The sequence below is a fragment of the Acomys minous genome (assembly GCF_964271855.1).
Source record: "Acomys minous genome assembly, chromosome: 12".
Classification (NCBI taxonomy): Eukaryota; Metazoa; Chordata; class Mammalia; order Rodentia; family Muridae; genus Acomys; species Acomys minous.
Genome location: NC_140493.1, coordinates 63,173,300 through 63,189,295, shown reverse-complemented (window position 1 = coordinate 63,189,295; position 15,996 = coordinate 63,173,300). Strand labels below are relative to the sequence as shown.

Genomic DNA, 15,996 nt, shown 5'->3' with positions numbered 1-15,996 from the left:
AGAGCACAAAGATGCTTACTTAAATCATGTCTCCTTATTTGGGGACGAGGTCTCATTTGCAGCCCGGGCACACCTGGAATTCGTGACCTGCCTCAGTCTCCTTAGTGCTGGGGTTACAGGTGCACATATCTGCCTCAGCCTCCTTAGTGCTGGGATTACAGGTGCACACCACACACAGCTCTTTTCTTACAAACCCACTAATGCATCATGAAGCATCAATCCTAATTGTCTCTCAAAGAGCCCACCTCCCCAGGCATGATTCTTTTGAACATGTGAATTCTACCTTCCTAACTCCTTTCCATCTCTGCCATTCACCAATCTCCATTTCAACTAACAATTAACAACTTGCTCAAGTCTAGGTGTGCAGTCTTTGGCTGGAGGTCAACCATAAGCCATGAATTTTGTGCCCTGACCAAAGCCTTGATGTTACTTAAGGATGGGCAGAAAGGACCTCACCTCACCTATTCAGTGAGACCAGCCAGTCAAGTAAAGGAGTTCCTGTTCTCCTTATCCCCTTTTCAGAAGTTTAATCCTAGAAAACTTCTGAGGTAGGAACATAACAAAGAAAGTAACCTCTAGCAACAAAAGAATAATCCAGTGACTTCTGGATCTAGCAGACGAGACCCTGACCTTACCAAGAGAACCCCACCTTAAGAAGCCTTCCTTAATCAGGAAAAAACTCTGATAAGTTAGATAAAGATGGATCTCTTTACCTATTTGGGAGAGGGTGTGATCACATAAGACAGCTCTCTTGGAGTCCTAGAATGGTTTTTAAAGCATCTGTGTCATTGCTGCTTGCTTTCCTGCCTCAGCCCACTTCCAAGCTAGAACTTGGAGTCTGGGATGGTAAGGAGCAAGTGAGAACAACGGTCCTATTTCCCTCCTGCTGCTCAGTTTCCAAGTCTGATCCAGTCTTGGTTCCAGGGTACATCAAACAGTCTTTTCCCTGTCAAGATTGTCTTCAACTAACGTGAAGGGAAAAGCTTGGAAAAAAACAAAAATGTGCAAATCCATGAATGCTGCTATTGGGTGATAGAACCAATGCCGGCTTTTCAGAATTAACTTCAGAGAAGTACCAGTTTGCAGGAGCCTGGCTGTCTATACGACATGCCCAAACAGTAGTTCTTTCCTGATTCCAGACACTTGTGTACAACACACTACTTCCAAGAGATGCATAATTGCCAGACAACAAATTAGTCACAAACAAAAATTGAAGATTGCTCTTAAATTATTCAAGATGTTGGAAAAATACTTACACAAAACAGATCAATCAAAGGGATCAAACTCATACCCTGCAGTTCTGAGTCAATTAGGTGAGACAAATTTTGCAATTGAACACTGGCAAGTAGTCCTCCCACTGAGGGGTATCAGAAAACATAGAAAAATTAAATTGTGGTTTTCATATCACGAAATAGAAGGCTGCATTGTGAGCATTGGATATCAGCAAACAAAATTACAAAGCTTAATAGAATCATAATGCAAACCTCAGAGAATCACCATCTTGAAAATAAAATAATGGTTATCTCCATGTGTGGTCCTATCCCTACCAGGGGAGCCACCAGCTATTTCAAAGATCTTACAGCAGTAGCACCAGCCCCTGCCGAGGTGGAGGCAGAGCTGCAGCTTCGGTGTCCCCAATACCTGTGGTCTACAGTTTAATCAAAGAGAAGAGAGCAGCTGGCAGGTGTTGGGACTAAATGCCAGCATGCAAAGGAAGCGTTTCCTCTGTGCTCATTAAAAAGATATATCCTGAGCTACTGTAACAAACCCCAAGTTTCCAGGGGATTTCTGAAATGAAAGTTTCTAACTTAAAGTGTTGTGACAAGTGGGTAGCTTTCTTCCATCTTCTGATTCGACCACCCCGCCCACACTTCCAGACCTCTGATGTTGACATCTGGAATCACTCTTGTCCTGATCTACCCAGATCAATTCAATTATTTGTGGGGATGAGAAGTGGCCAAGCTAAAACTCATGGACAGGGAAGAGGTAGGATTTGTTCTAGCTTTTCAAAGCCATGGTTCTGAATTGGGCCTTATAGCTGGTGTCCCATTGCCAGGCAGTCAACATTGTTACCACTGACTGTATTACCTTCCCCTCCCAGTCACATTCCCACTTCATGGAAGGAGAGCTGGTGAGCAACTGTCTTAACAGAATACGTGGAAAGGCTTAAGTAGTATAAAGGAAAAAAGAGATGAGGGCTAGGAGTAGACTGAAAGAAGTAGAGAGGTCCATGACAATTGAAAAGTCAGGTACTATCACCCACCTAGGAATATAAGCTCCAAGCCATGTCCTGCCCTATCCTGTTTTCTTTCTTTCCTGAACATATGTCAGTTTTATTTGTAGGTTAGTTTCCATATTGAGTCCTCTTCTCCCTCTCCTTCTCTCCCTCTTCCTCTCTCCCTCTCCCTCTCCCCCTACCTCCCTATTCATGTGTATGAGCATGTATGTATGTCGGGATGCATACACCCACAGATACGTGTATGTGTGAGGGTCAGAGGTCCAACCCCCATCGTTCCTCAGGTGGTGCCTGTTATTTGTTTGGGGGGGGGCCTCTTATTTGGTGAGGAACTAACCAAGTGGTCTAGGCTGGTTAACTAGTAAGACACAGGACCCATCTTTCTTCAGCTCACCAACACTGGGATTTCACGTGCATGCCACCATGCCCTGCCTTTTGACCCAGGTCAAGGAATGAACCTCATTTTTGCATGGCAAGCACTTTACCATCTAAGCTATCTCCTTGGGCCCAAAGTTCAAAGAAAGACCTCACTGAACAAACCATTGTTTCTGAAATCAGCATCAAATAGAAAGTCAAACACTGGCAGGCATTCTGATGTTGCCAGATCACTTGCAGATCATCTTACAGAAGCATGCACAAACCCAGAAGCTGCCTAGACACAGGGCAGCTGAGTGTGATTGCTCACAATAGCAAGGGAAGCAGCCCATGAGCCTTAGGACAAGAAACCCTTCTAATGACTGAGTTCACTGGGAAGCACAGAATTGCTAAGCCCGCTGAGGGACATCAAGCTCCCTTAAATGCCATCAACATACACTCTAGGATGAAAATGAACTTGGAGTAACAGCAGAGCTTGACCCAAAATGCTCTGCACACGCCAACAAAAGCCAGATACAACCAAACCTTGACTGAGTCAAGAACAGCCAAGGTCACACGAGAAAAGATCAGCCAGATGACGACAGTGTGAAGAAAGATCCCGACCACAACTGAGACTGCCACTTTGCTAAAGTTTTCGCCTAAAAGCTAACAAGTAGAAAGTAATCTCAAAAATGCTGCTGGAAGCTGTTACTGATGGCTGTCAGAACTCAAGCCTGGATCACCCTCAGTAATTCGAAGTACTTGATTCTTCAGTTAGTGTTTGGTCATTGCAGCATACCATTTTTTACCTATACATTATGGTATGGTATGGTATAGTGTGATATGCTTTGAAACTACCATGCTATGGTATGGCCTAACACGATGTTCACTGTACTTGCCCTAACTTATTTATACAGATACTTAAACCAGAAGTGCCCTGACAAGACTGACCCAGACATAATCGCAGTGTCTAGTGTGTGGTATCCGAATGGCATTGCTTCTCAACTTGCCATCAGTAGTACTGGGGGCGGAGGATGGGGAACAGGAGAAACAAAAGGAAAAGAAGAATGCAAAGAAGGAAAATAGGATGAAGAAAGGAACGGAGAGTGAGGAGAAGATGATATAAAAGATTCAGGTCTCTAGGCATTTGATAAATGTAAGATAACAGCCCCAAGCCTGAACAAAGCATATGACTTACTGCAGGATCTAGAAGAAAAAAAAAACCTGATTTTTGTGACCTTCGAGAAGTGCTTTATTTGTGGACTTTGGTGCCTTCTTGTAAAATTGGAATGTGAGACTAGACTATCACAAGATTCCCGTTCTGTGACAGTCTATTCAGTGCTGGAGGCGACTGTAAAATAAAATAATCTACAACAATCAAATTGGCATCCTTTAAGAAAGAACTCAGGAAAATCTCTAGACACCTCTAAGTCACTTATACCAAAAAAAAAAAAAAAGGTCAGATTAGAAGTTCTGCAGCTTTCCACTTCCACCTGCTCCTTTCTGGTTCTGCCAACCTCAGCTGCTATCCTGCTTGCCAAGGCTGCCACAGGTCGAATAGCAGAGAAAAGAATGTGGCTAAAATTCCATCATTTGGCTTTTCTTACTTAGCAAAGAGCAGATCTTGGACAGCATCTCAGTGTGTGCTACCAAGATTCAGCGTTCGAAACAGGAAAGGCTGAGATTTGTATGCTGAATCTTGATAGCACACACTGTTTAAGGTAAGAACTGCCAGCCAGGCACGGTGGCGCACGCCTTTAATCCCAGCACTCGGTAGGCAGAGGCAGGTGAATCACTGTGAGTTTGAGGTCAGCCCTAGTCTCCAAAAATGAGCCCAGCATAGTCAAGACTGTTACACAGAGAAACCCTGTCTCAAAAAAACAAAAACAAAAACAATTACCTGACCCTGTGTTTTGCTTCTCTGTCCTTGACACGCAAAGACCAGGCACAGAACACCTATCTGTCCTTGCTCCCCACTGAGGCCTGCAAGAGCATGCCAGTTATAGTGATGACTTCTCAATACCTCAAATTTAGTGTGTACTTTCCATTAAATATCTGGTCTTTTCACTCTTACAGGTTAGTAGTTTCGTTCACTTACGCTGCTCCATGACGCACATAAGAAGACAGCAGTGATCGTGTGAATTTGGCATTTGTCAAGTTCAGTCATTGAGTTTGCTCTGGTGAAGAACTCATCTCCCAGAACTTCTGAGTTCATGGTAGGCTCCAAAACTCGCTGCGCAGAGACCACCACCCACACCTGCAGTTGGCAAGGATGTTTTTATTTCTCGAAAGTAAGAATCCTGCCTGCAGGGGTCAGCCACTTTACAAAATGGCGATCAAGAGGTGAGCTCTCGGGCTCTTTTTAAAGCCAGTTAGGGGAATTCTACCGTTAGGTCATCTTTATTACCATTGGCATAAGCTAGAGGTGAAACAATGGGTGCATTGGGGATTGGCTGGCGCCAAGTCAGGAGTTAGCCATGAGTTAGGGGCCCACTTAAACTGACAGTTGAGCAATTTTATCTCCCCCGGCCAGATGTCTTGGCCAGTTCTGATTGGCTGCCCGTTTTCTGTGTTTTTTTTTTTTTCTTTAACTAAAGTTTCTATTTCTATGAAACAGAGGCCAGTTAGGCTTATTTTAACCACGTCCTCTCAATAATATTTTTGGCACATCCCCTCTTTTCTATTTTTTTATTATTATTATTATTATTATTATTATTATTATTATTATTATTATTATTATTATTATTATTTTAAGACAGAGTTTCTCTGTAGCCTTGGCTGTTCTGGACTCTTAGACCATTCTGACCTCAAACTCACAGAGATCTGCCTGCCTCTGCCTCCCAAGTGCTGGGATTAAAGGCGTGACCACCACGCCCTGACCCGCCACTCCTTTCTTAGGTATATTCCTACTTCTGTATGTATATACATAGAAGTAGCTTCAAACAGCAAAGAGCAGCGTTAAACAGAGGCCTGTACCGCACTAACCAAACCTCCACTTGGTCATTAGGTGAGTGAGGACTACCTCAGCTGCCCTTACAAACAACCGCAAAGATGCGGCAGTCTTCTTTAAAAGCTGTGGATCTGACAGGGGGTTGTAAGCTTAGATTCTTTAAAAACCTACTTTATTTTAGGTTTCTTAAAAACTTTTACCTCCCTTCCAACCCACTAACAAGAGGTTGGAGAGAACGAAGGTTGGTAGTGGCAAGGGATGTGGACATTTTTAGACATAGTTCCTTGGGCCACTCCCACTCTGCGTTGTCAGGGTACCAGCAAACACCGAACAGCAACACGAATCAGTGGTGGCAGCATGATCCAGCAGGAACAGCAAGGCTCCACCGAGTCGGCACAAGTCAGAGGAAGTGTCCAAACTCAGCCAGAGTACCATGAGAAGTTCTCTGGAATGTTTCTCTCTGCAAAGCCAAGCAGCGAAGTGATATAAACTGATGCAAGGTGTAACGACACAAAAGCATCTTTTCACTGTTTGTGGGCCTCTATTATATTCTTTCTAAACATCACACGCCCTCTCACGTGTCCATTTTCAGCAAAACATCACATGCCCTCTCACAGGTCTGTTTTCCATTAACAAAGGTCATGTGCCTCTCTTGAGTCTGTTTTCAACTGACCAAGATCATGTTCCCTATCGTGAATTTTTTTTTTCAACCGAGGATGAGCTAAAAACATTTCTATATCCCACATTTGGGACCAACACAATAAAAGAAACCAAAACTTTCTCTACAGAGGGTCAGTGTCAACCCACATCGGAGAGTTTCCATTTGCAATAGATAGCAGTTAACACAGAGAACCACAGCTAGTCAAGATGCAGAGAATAATGGACTCCAGGATGCTCAGTCCTGAAGGGAACGCTGCAGGTGTGGCGCGCAGACACACACACACACACACACACACACACACACACAGAGAGAGAGCTCAGGTATCATTGTAAAAGAGAAGGTGAAAGAACGTAAGAGCCAAGGGTGGTGGATGAGCACAAAGAAACATCTTCTGCACACAGCAGGGCAGACGCACATATGAACTCACAGCAGACAAGACAGCAAGCACCAGACTGATAAAAGTCCAAGCCAGAACAACTCCAACAAACATAGGAGCTGGGCACATACTCTCACACCTAGACTAAGCCAGAGCAAACTCCACACACATAGGAGCTGGGCACACATGCTCACTCCTAGACCAAGCCAAAGCAAACTCCACACACATAACAGCTAGGCACACACTCTCATGCCTAGACATGGAGCAACTGGCAGTAGTTAGTGCTCAGAAGAGAGCGCCAGTAAGCTGACAACACTCCAGTGAAACACCACATATCCAAGAATATTTTGAGCAGCACAAATTGGGTTTTGAAGGATTTTTTAAAGGAAAAGACACAATGTTGGGTGGACCTAGGAACTGCTGGTGGGGGTAAATACTCTTAAAATACTCAGAAACTCTCAAATAACTAATTTTTTAAAAAATAATTTTTTAAGATTTAGCAGCCAACAGAACAAAAAATAATAATAATTTCTTTCTTCTACAACAGTTGAAGTGCCTATGCTGACAATGGCTCTGACTCCTTCAGAAAGCAGGTGCTAAGAGATCTCTGGGAAGTATGCACAGCTCATTGGGAAAGGAAAGAAATTCAAAATGACCTACCAGGGAGGTCTTTATGAGATATGCTTGACAGCATATATATTACTTCCACCCACTTTCCACTGGAGCTGATAGCATGGCTTACACCTAAATGCACAAGGGTCTCACTGTAACATCATGCCAACATGAGATCTGCTTGGGCACTCCAGAGTTGTCAGAATATATCTGTGTATTCATAGCAAAATAGAACTTGGATTGGAGTCAGCACACCAGCCCTCATATATTCAATGACTAGGCCATTTCACTCATGCATTTACTCTACAAACATGTACTGAGTATCTAGTCTGTGCCAGGCACCACATGAGAGGCTGGACATAGAGGATAAAGCAAGGTCCATAGCATCAGTGGAGGCTGGAGAGGTAAACAAGAAGAAAGGAAACAGATGATGACGGAACATGAGAAACATTTCAACCTTCTAGTGCCTCTACTCTCTCACAAATGGCTGTTGCATAATGCATACCTTAAAGAAGTGTGAGCTAGCGTTGCGTCTAGACCTTGGTGTTAGTTTGTTTACTCAGCAACAACTTACTGGATCCTAGCCTTATGCCTGTGAGCCTACTAAGGCCATGGAGGTTAGTTACTAACAAATCAAACAACCTTGTTGTGAAACAACCTCACCTGGAGCTACAGATTAAATCATGTATCCAGAACGAAAAGTTGACGTTCTAATGCCAAGAACCTTAAAAGGTGATCTTGTGGAGGCAGAGTCTTTGCAGAAATATCCAAGGAAAAGCTAATAGAATTGGTCCTAATGCAGTCCAGTTTCTCAAGTAGTATTCATTGAAAAAGGAGGAAATTTTGGATGCAAACATGCACAAGGGAAAAAAGACACATAAAGATGAAGGCCTCGCCTGCTTGGCAAATTCTAAGAGAGATCCTGTTCTTTACCTGCCTCCCCAAAATATGTGGATGACACCAGAAGGGGTATCCCCTGACCTCCACATGAACAGGGAGGGAGGGAGAGAGAAAGAGAGAGAGAGACAGAGAGAGAGAGACAGAGACAGAGACAGAGACAGAGACAGAGACAGAGACAGAGACAGAGACAGAGATTCACCTATACATTGGAGAATTCCAAAGGCTGAAGTAGAGGGTGTTAGGAGGAATGGAGCAGACTGCCCTTCAAGATGCTCAGAAGGAAGAATTCCACCAGGACCCTGATCTCAGGTTTCAAGCCTAAGCTGGGAGAGGACAGTAGAGTTTCTGCTCTCAAAGCACCTGGCATGTAGTTTTTGTCTAGGGCAGCCTTGGCAGTCCAGTACACAAGGGAAGCAAGAGCTGAGGGACAGCATCAAGAATTCGGACAGCTTTGCAGCAGGGCTTCCTTTGCTGGGTGGACTACAGGTTCTACGGGACCACAGGGAGATGGGTTCAAGGCCAGCTGCTGAATGGAAAAAAGAGAAAACGACAGCCATGTTCATCAAATTATCCTCATTCTCTTTCTTCTCTGCAGGTGCCGGAAGAGAGAAGTCACAAACTAGATATAATGCCATTATTAACATCATTATCAACAACTCGCTCATTACAGATCTTAGTGAGAAGTGCAGGGTGCTGGCTACACCCAGCTAATGCAGGATGACAAAGCTGGGTGAGCCCTTGCGTGATTTATTCTCACCCCTATGGGATGTTGACAGTTTCTTCATTAAACTACTCCCTTTACCATATTTCTAAATCATTGCTTTCCACTCTGATTCCGTCTAGTTTTCATTTCAGAGTTTCAGCTAGAATGGCTTTCATAATGAATTCTTTTTTTACCTGACAAGGCAAGTTAAAAACCTCCCCCTACTGAACATTTAAAAGGGAAATTCAGCCCCTTTTGTCAGGCTGTTTATCATATCTCACAAATACTCAAATCCATTTGCTTGGAAGAAGGTTTGTCTTTCTATGACAGCCATATAAAAGGGTTTTATTACAATGCGCTATTCATTGGCACTGCTCTGCCTGAAGATAAAAAGGAATTCATTTTCTGGGTTTTCCTTGAATGTCAGCTCTATAGTTTGCTTCTATTATCAAAGTTCTTAACCCAAGGAGAATGGAGGGGAGGGAGAATTTAAGCTGATATTTCAAGCTTTAGTATGGAGTAACAAAGAAATTGAAAATTCTAAAAAAAAAACAAAATGTACTTAAATGTAAATAATATATGAAGACAAAAAGCACTGTGGATATAGTATCCATTGTTGTATTTATAGGGAACACAGAACCGTGCATGATTCCCCAATATCAAATTAATGAGAAGGAGAGGGCCTTTGGCAGGTCTAGGCAGGGCCTGAGACTGGACAGTCCCAGCCAGATCACTGTTTGGGGGAAGCTTTAAGTCAAAAATAACACAACGAGTACCAAAGAGAAACAACTTAAAAGGCCAAAGTGTGTGCTCCAGGCCTTGGAAACATTAGCTTCTCTCTAACCCCCAAGTACCAGTCTGGAGATCACATGAGAAGCTGAAGCCGGGATCACACCAGCTGTACCCACTCCTTGCACTCACTCTTGGGCAGGGTGTGTCTGAAGGGCAAACGGTGTCTATGCTTGATTCTGACCTCAGCCATTTTCCAGGGCTCGTGTAAGAGAAGACTGTATTTGGAGAAGGCTCCGGAATGAAGCTAAAGGAGCTACATACAGGTAGAAAAACAGTGAAGAAAAGGCATAGAGCATAGCTGTCTTCCATGCAGGAAAGATTGCAGCAAGGATGGGCACCAAAGCCACGGTTATGGTTTGCAGTTTAGGAAGAATTAGGAGACTGTACCAGGTATTAATAAGCTGCTGCTCTCAAACCATAGACATTGACAAAAGAGCACAAAATGGGAACAGGTGGGCCCAGAGGCTCCCAGCAACAACTTAGTGAAGGCATGAACAGGGATGAAGATTACTCGTTACACACCTGGAGGCATGAGCAGAGGAACTCAGGTTCCCAATTTGCATAAACTCAGGAGACTGAAAGAAATCTGGATTACACTTGGGATGCTAGACAGTGAAATATAAACGAGTCACTGCAAGACTATCTCTATGACCAGGAAAGCAATGCAAACGCAAACAGCTTTTAAATGTGAGTCATCTTTCAGTCATAGGCCTCTGTTGCTCCATAAACCAGTGAGGTGGTCAAGCCCCAGGCATGAAAAATTAAGTATTCTATAGAGGAAAGCAGGAGATGGAGGGGGAGGCTGACCATCTACTCAGTGTCTGTTACATAAAAATCTGGGGAGCATTGCACAAATTCAAGCCCAGTGAACAATAAATAATAGAAATTACCCTCTCTCTTTCTTACCAAACTAAAGACATATCCAATACATTTCTTTATTTTTACTATTACAATTGTTGTAATTTGATTAATTTACCTATAATTTTTCCTTATACTTGAGAGTTTTATTTGTATACACTATAATGACCATATATACCTCTCACACTCCTCCTCTCCTCCATGCCCAGTATTTCTTCTAGCACATGCCTCTCCCGTATGCCTGAGTGTCCATGGGTATATGGCCATACACTAGAGCATGTGTTGAGTGACATACTTTAGCTATGGAGACGTTACACACACATCCACTCACCCCAGACAGAAAGCCCATGCCAGAGCAAAGTGCTGATGCCACACATCCCAATTTCATGAACCAGTGAGTTTTATTGAGGTTACTTGCAAGAATGTTGGTAAGGGGTAACTTAATGGAACAGAAATGACTAAAAGACATATGTATCACCAAAGCCTGCCCTATCTCAGAAAATCTGAGAACCAGAGGGACATTGCACAGCCTGCAGGCAGTTCAATAAGTTGGAGAGGGCTTTTCCAAGAGACTCGGTTGATCTAAACCTCTTCCAGGAAGCTGGGCTGGTTTCTGCATCTTCCAGGCAGTTGGTCTGGTCTCATAATCTTCTTTGCTTATCTGAAAATGGCTCTCAACAGCCTTTTTTGTTTACTCTTGGAAGAGAGGGGCTAGTGAATCTGATTAAGTTTCAGGGACTTCCTAAAGCTATTTTGTGTTGTTTATTTTCTGCCTTAAAAAGCTTTCTTGGAGGGTGAAATGTTTCAACCTGGAAAGAAACTACTACCCAGTAGCCTAGGAGAAATATCAGTGGATCCGCCCCTCCCCAGAGAAAAATGATTCTCCCTCCTCCAGAATCTATCGACTGGTGATCGCTCTTCAGGAAGAGATGGGGCTAGAAAGTACCTCCCCAGTCTATGCCGGAATTTTAGCTGTCTTGATCTCGTGCAGGTAACCACAGCTACTATGAGTTCATGCGTCCTACAGCTATGTCACCTCCAGAAGACAAGGTTTCACAGCAGTCTTCTCTACACTCCATCTCTTAATCTTTCCCTGAAACTGGCCACATGGCTCCAACATGTAGCCTTGAAGCTTTGCTTTCAGTGACTTTTAAAGGCCACTGTTTGCTCTTCCTCTTTCTCACCCAAAATAGATGAAGAGTTATACTAGTAAGAGGGATTGAGTGTTATAGAGTGTGATGTTTAATGTTGATTGTCATCTTTAAATGCTATGGCATTGGAGAGACATAGCTCCAGGCACATCTATGAACATTTTTCTAGAGATGGTTAACTGTGTGAATGTTGGGGAGAAAGCCACCCTTAATTGCCATAGACTGAGGTTCTAGCTTAAATAAAAAGAGAAAACAGAAAAAGACAGCTGAGGACTAGTCTTCATCTCCCTTTGTTTCCTGCTCAACCAAGATATGAGCAGGCAACTCCATGCCCCTGATGACACAGTGGGAATATATTTCCACAGCCCCATCGTCCTCTCTGTGGTAGATTACACCCTCAAACTCTGAGCCAGAATAATCTTTCTCCACTTAAGTTGTTTCTTGTCAGGTGTTTGGTCACAGTAGCAAGAAAAGTAACTAACAGGATAAATAAATTTAAAATCATCTCCCATTTTTTAATTATTATGAACAACCAAATGATCTTATCCATGTATCTGTCTTGTCCATAGCCAACAACCAGAAGACTTTGCTATCATAGGCCTGGAAGGCTGCCATTAAGGTAGTGACATAATAAGAGCAGTGACAAGTAGGACCTTGCCAAAGGTAGTGTGGCCAATAGTTGCTATGTAAAACAGATTTATAGCCCCATGGCTATATCAAGGCCATTGCTCTGAGTAATGGAACTCGCATACTTGTGCATGGTCAAAGCATTCTTAAAATCAGTTTGTGATGCTCCAGGTTTAGCCTCCACAAAAACTTGCACACATCCCTAACTTGTGCTTTTAGTCAATGTGGTGGCCTTATTAGGACCAGGTGATACTTCACCACAGCCCCTACTCCCAGCAGCATTCTATTAACTATGTATTCTTTGCCTCAACTGACTTGTCTGTAAAATAGGAACACAGCAGTGCCAAACTCATGGTGTTATTAACAAAAATAATAACACTTCAGTGCTTGGCATGTGGTAAGTGCATGCATGCCTGCCCATACAGACACACGTGGAGACACACAGATATAGACACAGAAAGGGAGAGGGAAAGGGGAATGGAGGAAGAGGAGAGGAAGGAAGAGGAGGAAGAGAAAAACAAAAAGAAAAAAGAGAAGGAGGAGGGGAGGAGGAGAAGGAAGAAAAGTTTTTTTGTTTTTTGGGTTTTTTTTGTTTGTTTTGTTGTTGTTGTTGTTGTTGTTGTTGTTGTTGTTTTGGGTTTTTGTTTTTTGTTTTTTGTTTTTTGAGACAGGGTTTCTCTGTGTAGCCTTGGCTGTCCTGGACTCACTTTGTAGACCAGGCTGTCCTTGAACTCACAGTGATCCGCCTGCCTCTGCCTCCCAAGTGCTGGGATTAAAGGCATGCACCACCACGCCCGGCTTGGAAGAAAAGTTTTAAAGCCTTATTAACACTACAAAAATTTTTTTAATTATCTGGATTTTTCTCCACTTTCTAGTTTCTTACAATTTATCTAAAGTATGAAGGCATATGCTTAAGGAAATGAAAAAGGATCTTCTTTGGGGGACTTAGGGGACAGTTTTTGGGGTGTGTGTGTGTGTGTGTGTGTGTGTGTGTGTGTGTGTGTGTGTTGAGACAAGGTCTCCCTATGAAGCTCTGGCTTTTCTGGCACTCTCTATGTAGACTAGGCTGCCCTTGAGTCATAAAGATCATAGGGAGCCTCTGCCTCCCCTGACTCCCAAAGCTGGAATTAAAAGTGTACTCCGTTGCCTGAAATCACCACCTCCTGTAGCCAGGTGGGACTTCCAGTGGAGGGAGGGACACACCAACCCACCCATAAAACCTTCTACAAATGTATCATTGGTTGGTTTTATTCTGTGTTTGTCTTTCAGAGGACTAAGCATAGTCCCAGTATTTACATAAATAAAAATAGAGTACATACCAGATGTCAGGCAGTGTTAGGACCCAGAGACGGAAAAAAAAAGTCTTATTCCTAACTTTGAAGACCTGTATACTATATGAGAGAGAGAGGGAGAGAGAGAGAGAGAGAGAGAGAGAGAGAGAGAGAGAGAGAGAGAGAGAGAAGAAGAAGAAGAAGAAGAAGGAGGAGGAGGAGGAGGAGGAGGAGGAGGGGAAGGAGGAGGAGGAGAAGGAAGAAGAAGAGGAGGAAGAGGAGGAGGAGGAAAACAGGAAAGCAGTACCACCAGTAGCTGCCCTGATTTTGGAAAAGCTGTCAAATTCCATAATTCTTACTATGGCCAACATCAAGCTACCCACAGCATGACAGCCAGCTGGCAGCATTCCTAAACCCAGACCATCAGCTCTCACCAGGTGAAACGCTATGGCTTCTCTACAAACAGACCTCACAGCGTGTCAAGGGACACTGTGTTTTAACCTCCAGACTCCAGAAGCGAGCACAGAGTGCTGCAGAACCACAAGCGTGGGAGGCAAAGTCAGCCTTCTCAGTGCTAAAGAGGAAGAAGCCACAGCATTCAGCCACTAAAGCAGCAAGTTTAATTTTCACAATGTCCCTGGACAGAAGGCTATCCGAAGACAGACATTACTTTGTTTCTCTCACCATCTAACTTTGAGTGGCCCTCAGTCCATAACACAGATGCACATTACAACTCCTACATGGAGATTCTGAAAGATGGGGCTACGATGAGCAGCTTGGCCCTCGTTACTGGTGGCTGCATGAGCGGTTCTCAGATTTTACAAGAGGAAATCTTGTCGTTACTCAGTCCAGCCCGAAGACTCATCTCATCATTTTGACTTCTGTTTTAATTAACTGTGCATATGGCTGTTCAGTCATTAGGGTCAGGCAATCCAGCTGGGATGAATCTTCCTGGCATCTGGGCTGAGTCAGGAAGTGCCTCTGGGATTTGGGACTGTGACAAGAGGTCGTGAAGGAGAAATTCAGGAAAGGTTACGAGCTCAGGTGCCAAAAGCAAATTTGCTGGCTCCTCCAAAGGGAGACTAAAGAACAAACAGCTATAGAGAAATGTTCCAAAGAAACTAACCATTCATACCCAGTCCACACAGAGGTTGGATAAGGTCTGTGGAAGCCTGCAGACAGTCTGGAAGGGACCAAGGTGTTTGCAGCCTTCAGACTAGGCAACTTTCAAAATAAGAGCTCCACAACATGATACCCTAGCATCATATTCAAGGGGAGGAGGTCTCCATCAGTCACAGTCATAGGGAGGGGGAAGGGGATGAAAGTGGGAGGAGAGGGAGGAATGGGAGGATGTACAGGATGGGATAGCAATTGAGATGTAATACGAATGATTTTTATTTTTCAATAAAAAAAAATAAGGCTTAAAAAAATAAATAAAAAAAACAAAACCACTAGCAAGTCAAAAAAAGAAAAATATCTCCATAACAAACTATTAAACTCCACAGCAGAAAATACCAGCGACACAAAAACTGCCACTGCACAAAGGTACAAGTTACCCTGACAACCACTTTTGTTTGCTCAAACCCTAAACCTCATCTTTAATGTAAACTCCAAAAAGGCACGCAGTAGAAAACAAGACCATAATCTCATAGGCCTCATGGAACACTGCCTTCCAGCAAAGACACCGCCTTTCAGGCAAGAGTGTGTGACATGTGCTTAATGTAAAACTGAAGCCATGTCTGCCGGTGCTCAAAAGAAACCCAGCTCGTCTGGTTATTTTTGTTGTGAAAACATCTATCAATCCACAATTAATAGTGTGGAAACAAACAGCTGAGCCAATAAATTTTCAGCTGGCTGCATAAAGCACCTGGGATGAACACACAACTCTAAACATAGAAGAGAAGCGGGGATGAAAGGGGTGGATGGAGGAAGAAAGAAGGGAAAGGAAGAGAGAAGGAAAACGAGTGGTTGAATTTTTCTAAATAAACTATGGAAACCTGTAGGTAGGTTCCTCAAAAATCTGCAAATAATAGCCAGGCATGGTGGCGCATGCCTATAATCCCAGCACTCAGGAAGGCAGACTTCTGTGTTCGAGGCTTGCCTGCTCTACAGGGCTAAGTCCAGTACAGAGAAATCCTGTCTCAAAGAACAGCAACAACTCTGCAAATAAAACTAGCTACTGCGTCAGGCATGGTGGCACACGCCTTTAATCACAACACTTGGGAGACAGAGGCAGGTGGATCGCTGTGAGTTCAAGACCAGCCTTGTCTACAAAGAGAGTTCAAGGCCAGTCAGGGCTATTACACAGAGAAATCCTGTCCCAAAAAAACAAGAAGAAGAAGAAGAACAAAAACTAGCTACAGCATTTTGGGGAACAAATGCAGAACTCTTAAATTTACACAACACAGACACTTACACATCCGTGTACATTGCTACAGTAGTGACAATAGCCATGACATGGAACCAACAGACAGGTCCATCAACAGTTGAGTAAGTAAAGAAAAT

General features: G+C 43.4%; 1 protein-coding gene and 1 long non-coding RNA gene across 2 annotated transcripts in view; both read right to left on the bottom strand.

Moving 5' to 3' along the window:
- LOC311580101 overlaps positions 1–5,048 on the bottom strand; it is a 73,530-nt gene extending 68,482 nt beyond the window's left edge. The window contains exon 1 of the long non-coding RNA XR_014773362.1: positions 4,689–5,048. This is a non-coding gene — a long non-coding RNA (uncharacterized lncRNA). The remainder of the gene's footprint in view (positions 1–4,688) is intronic.
- LOC311580083 (uncharacterized protein) overlaps positions 1–15,996 on the bottom strand; it is a 355,681-nt gene that overhangs the window by 196,868 nt on the left and 142,817 nt on the right. The window lies entirely within an intron of this gene.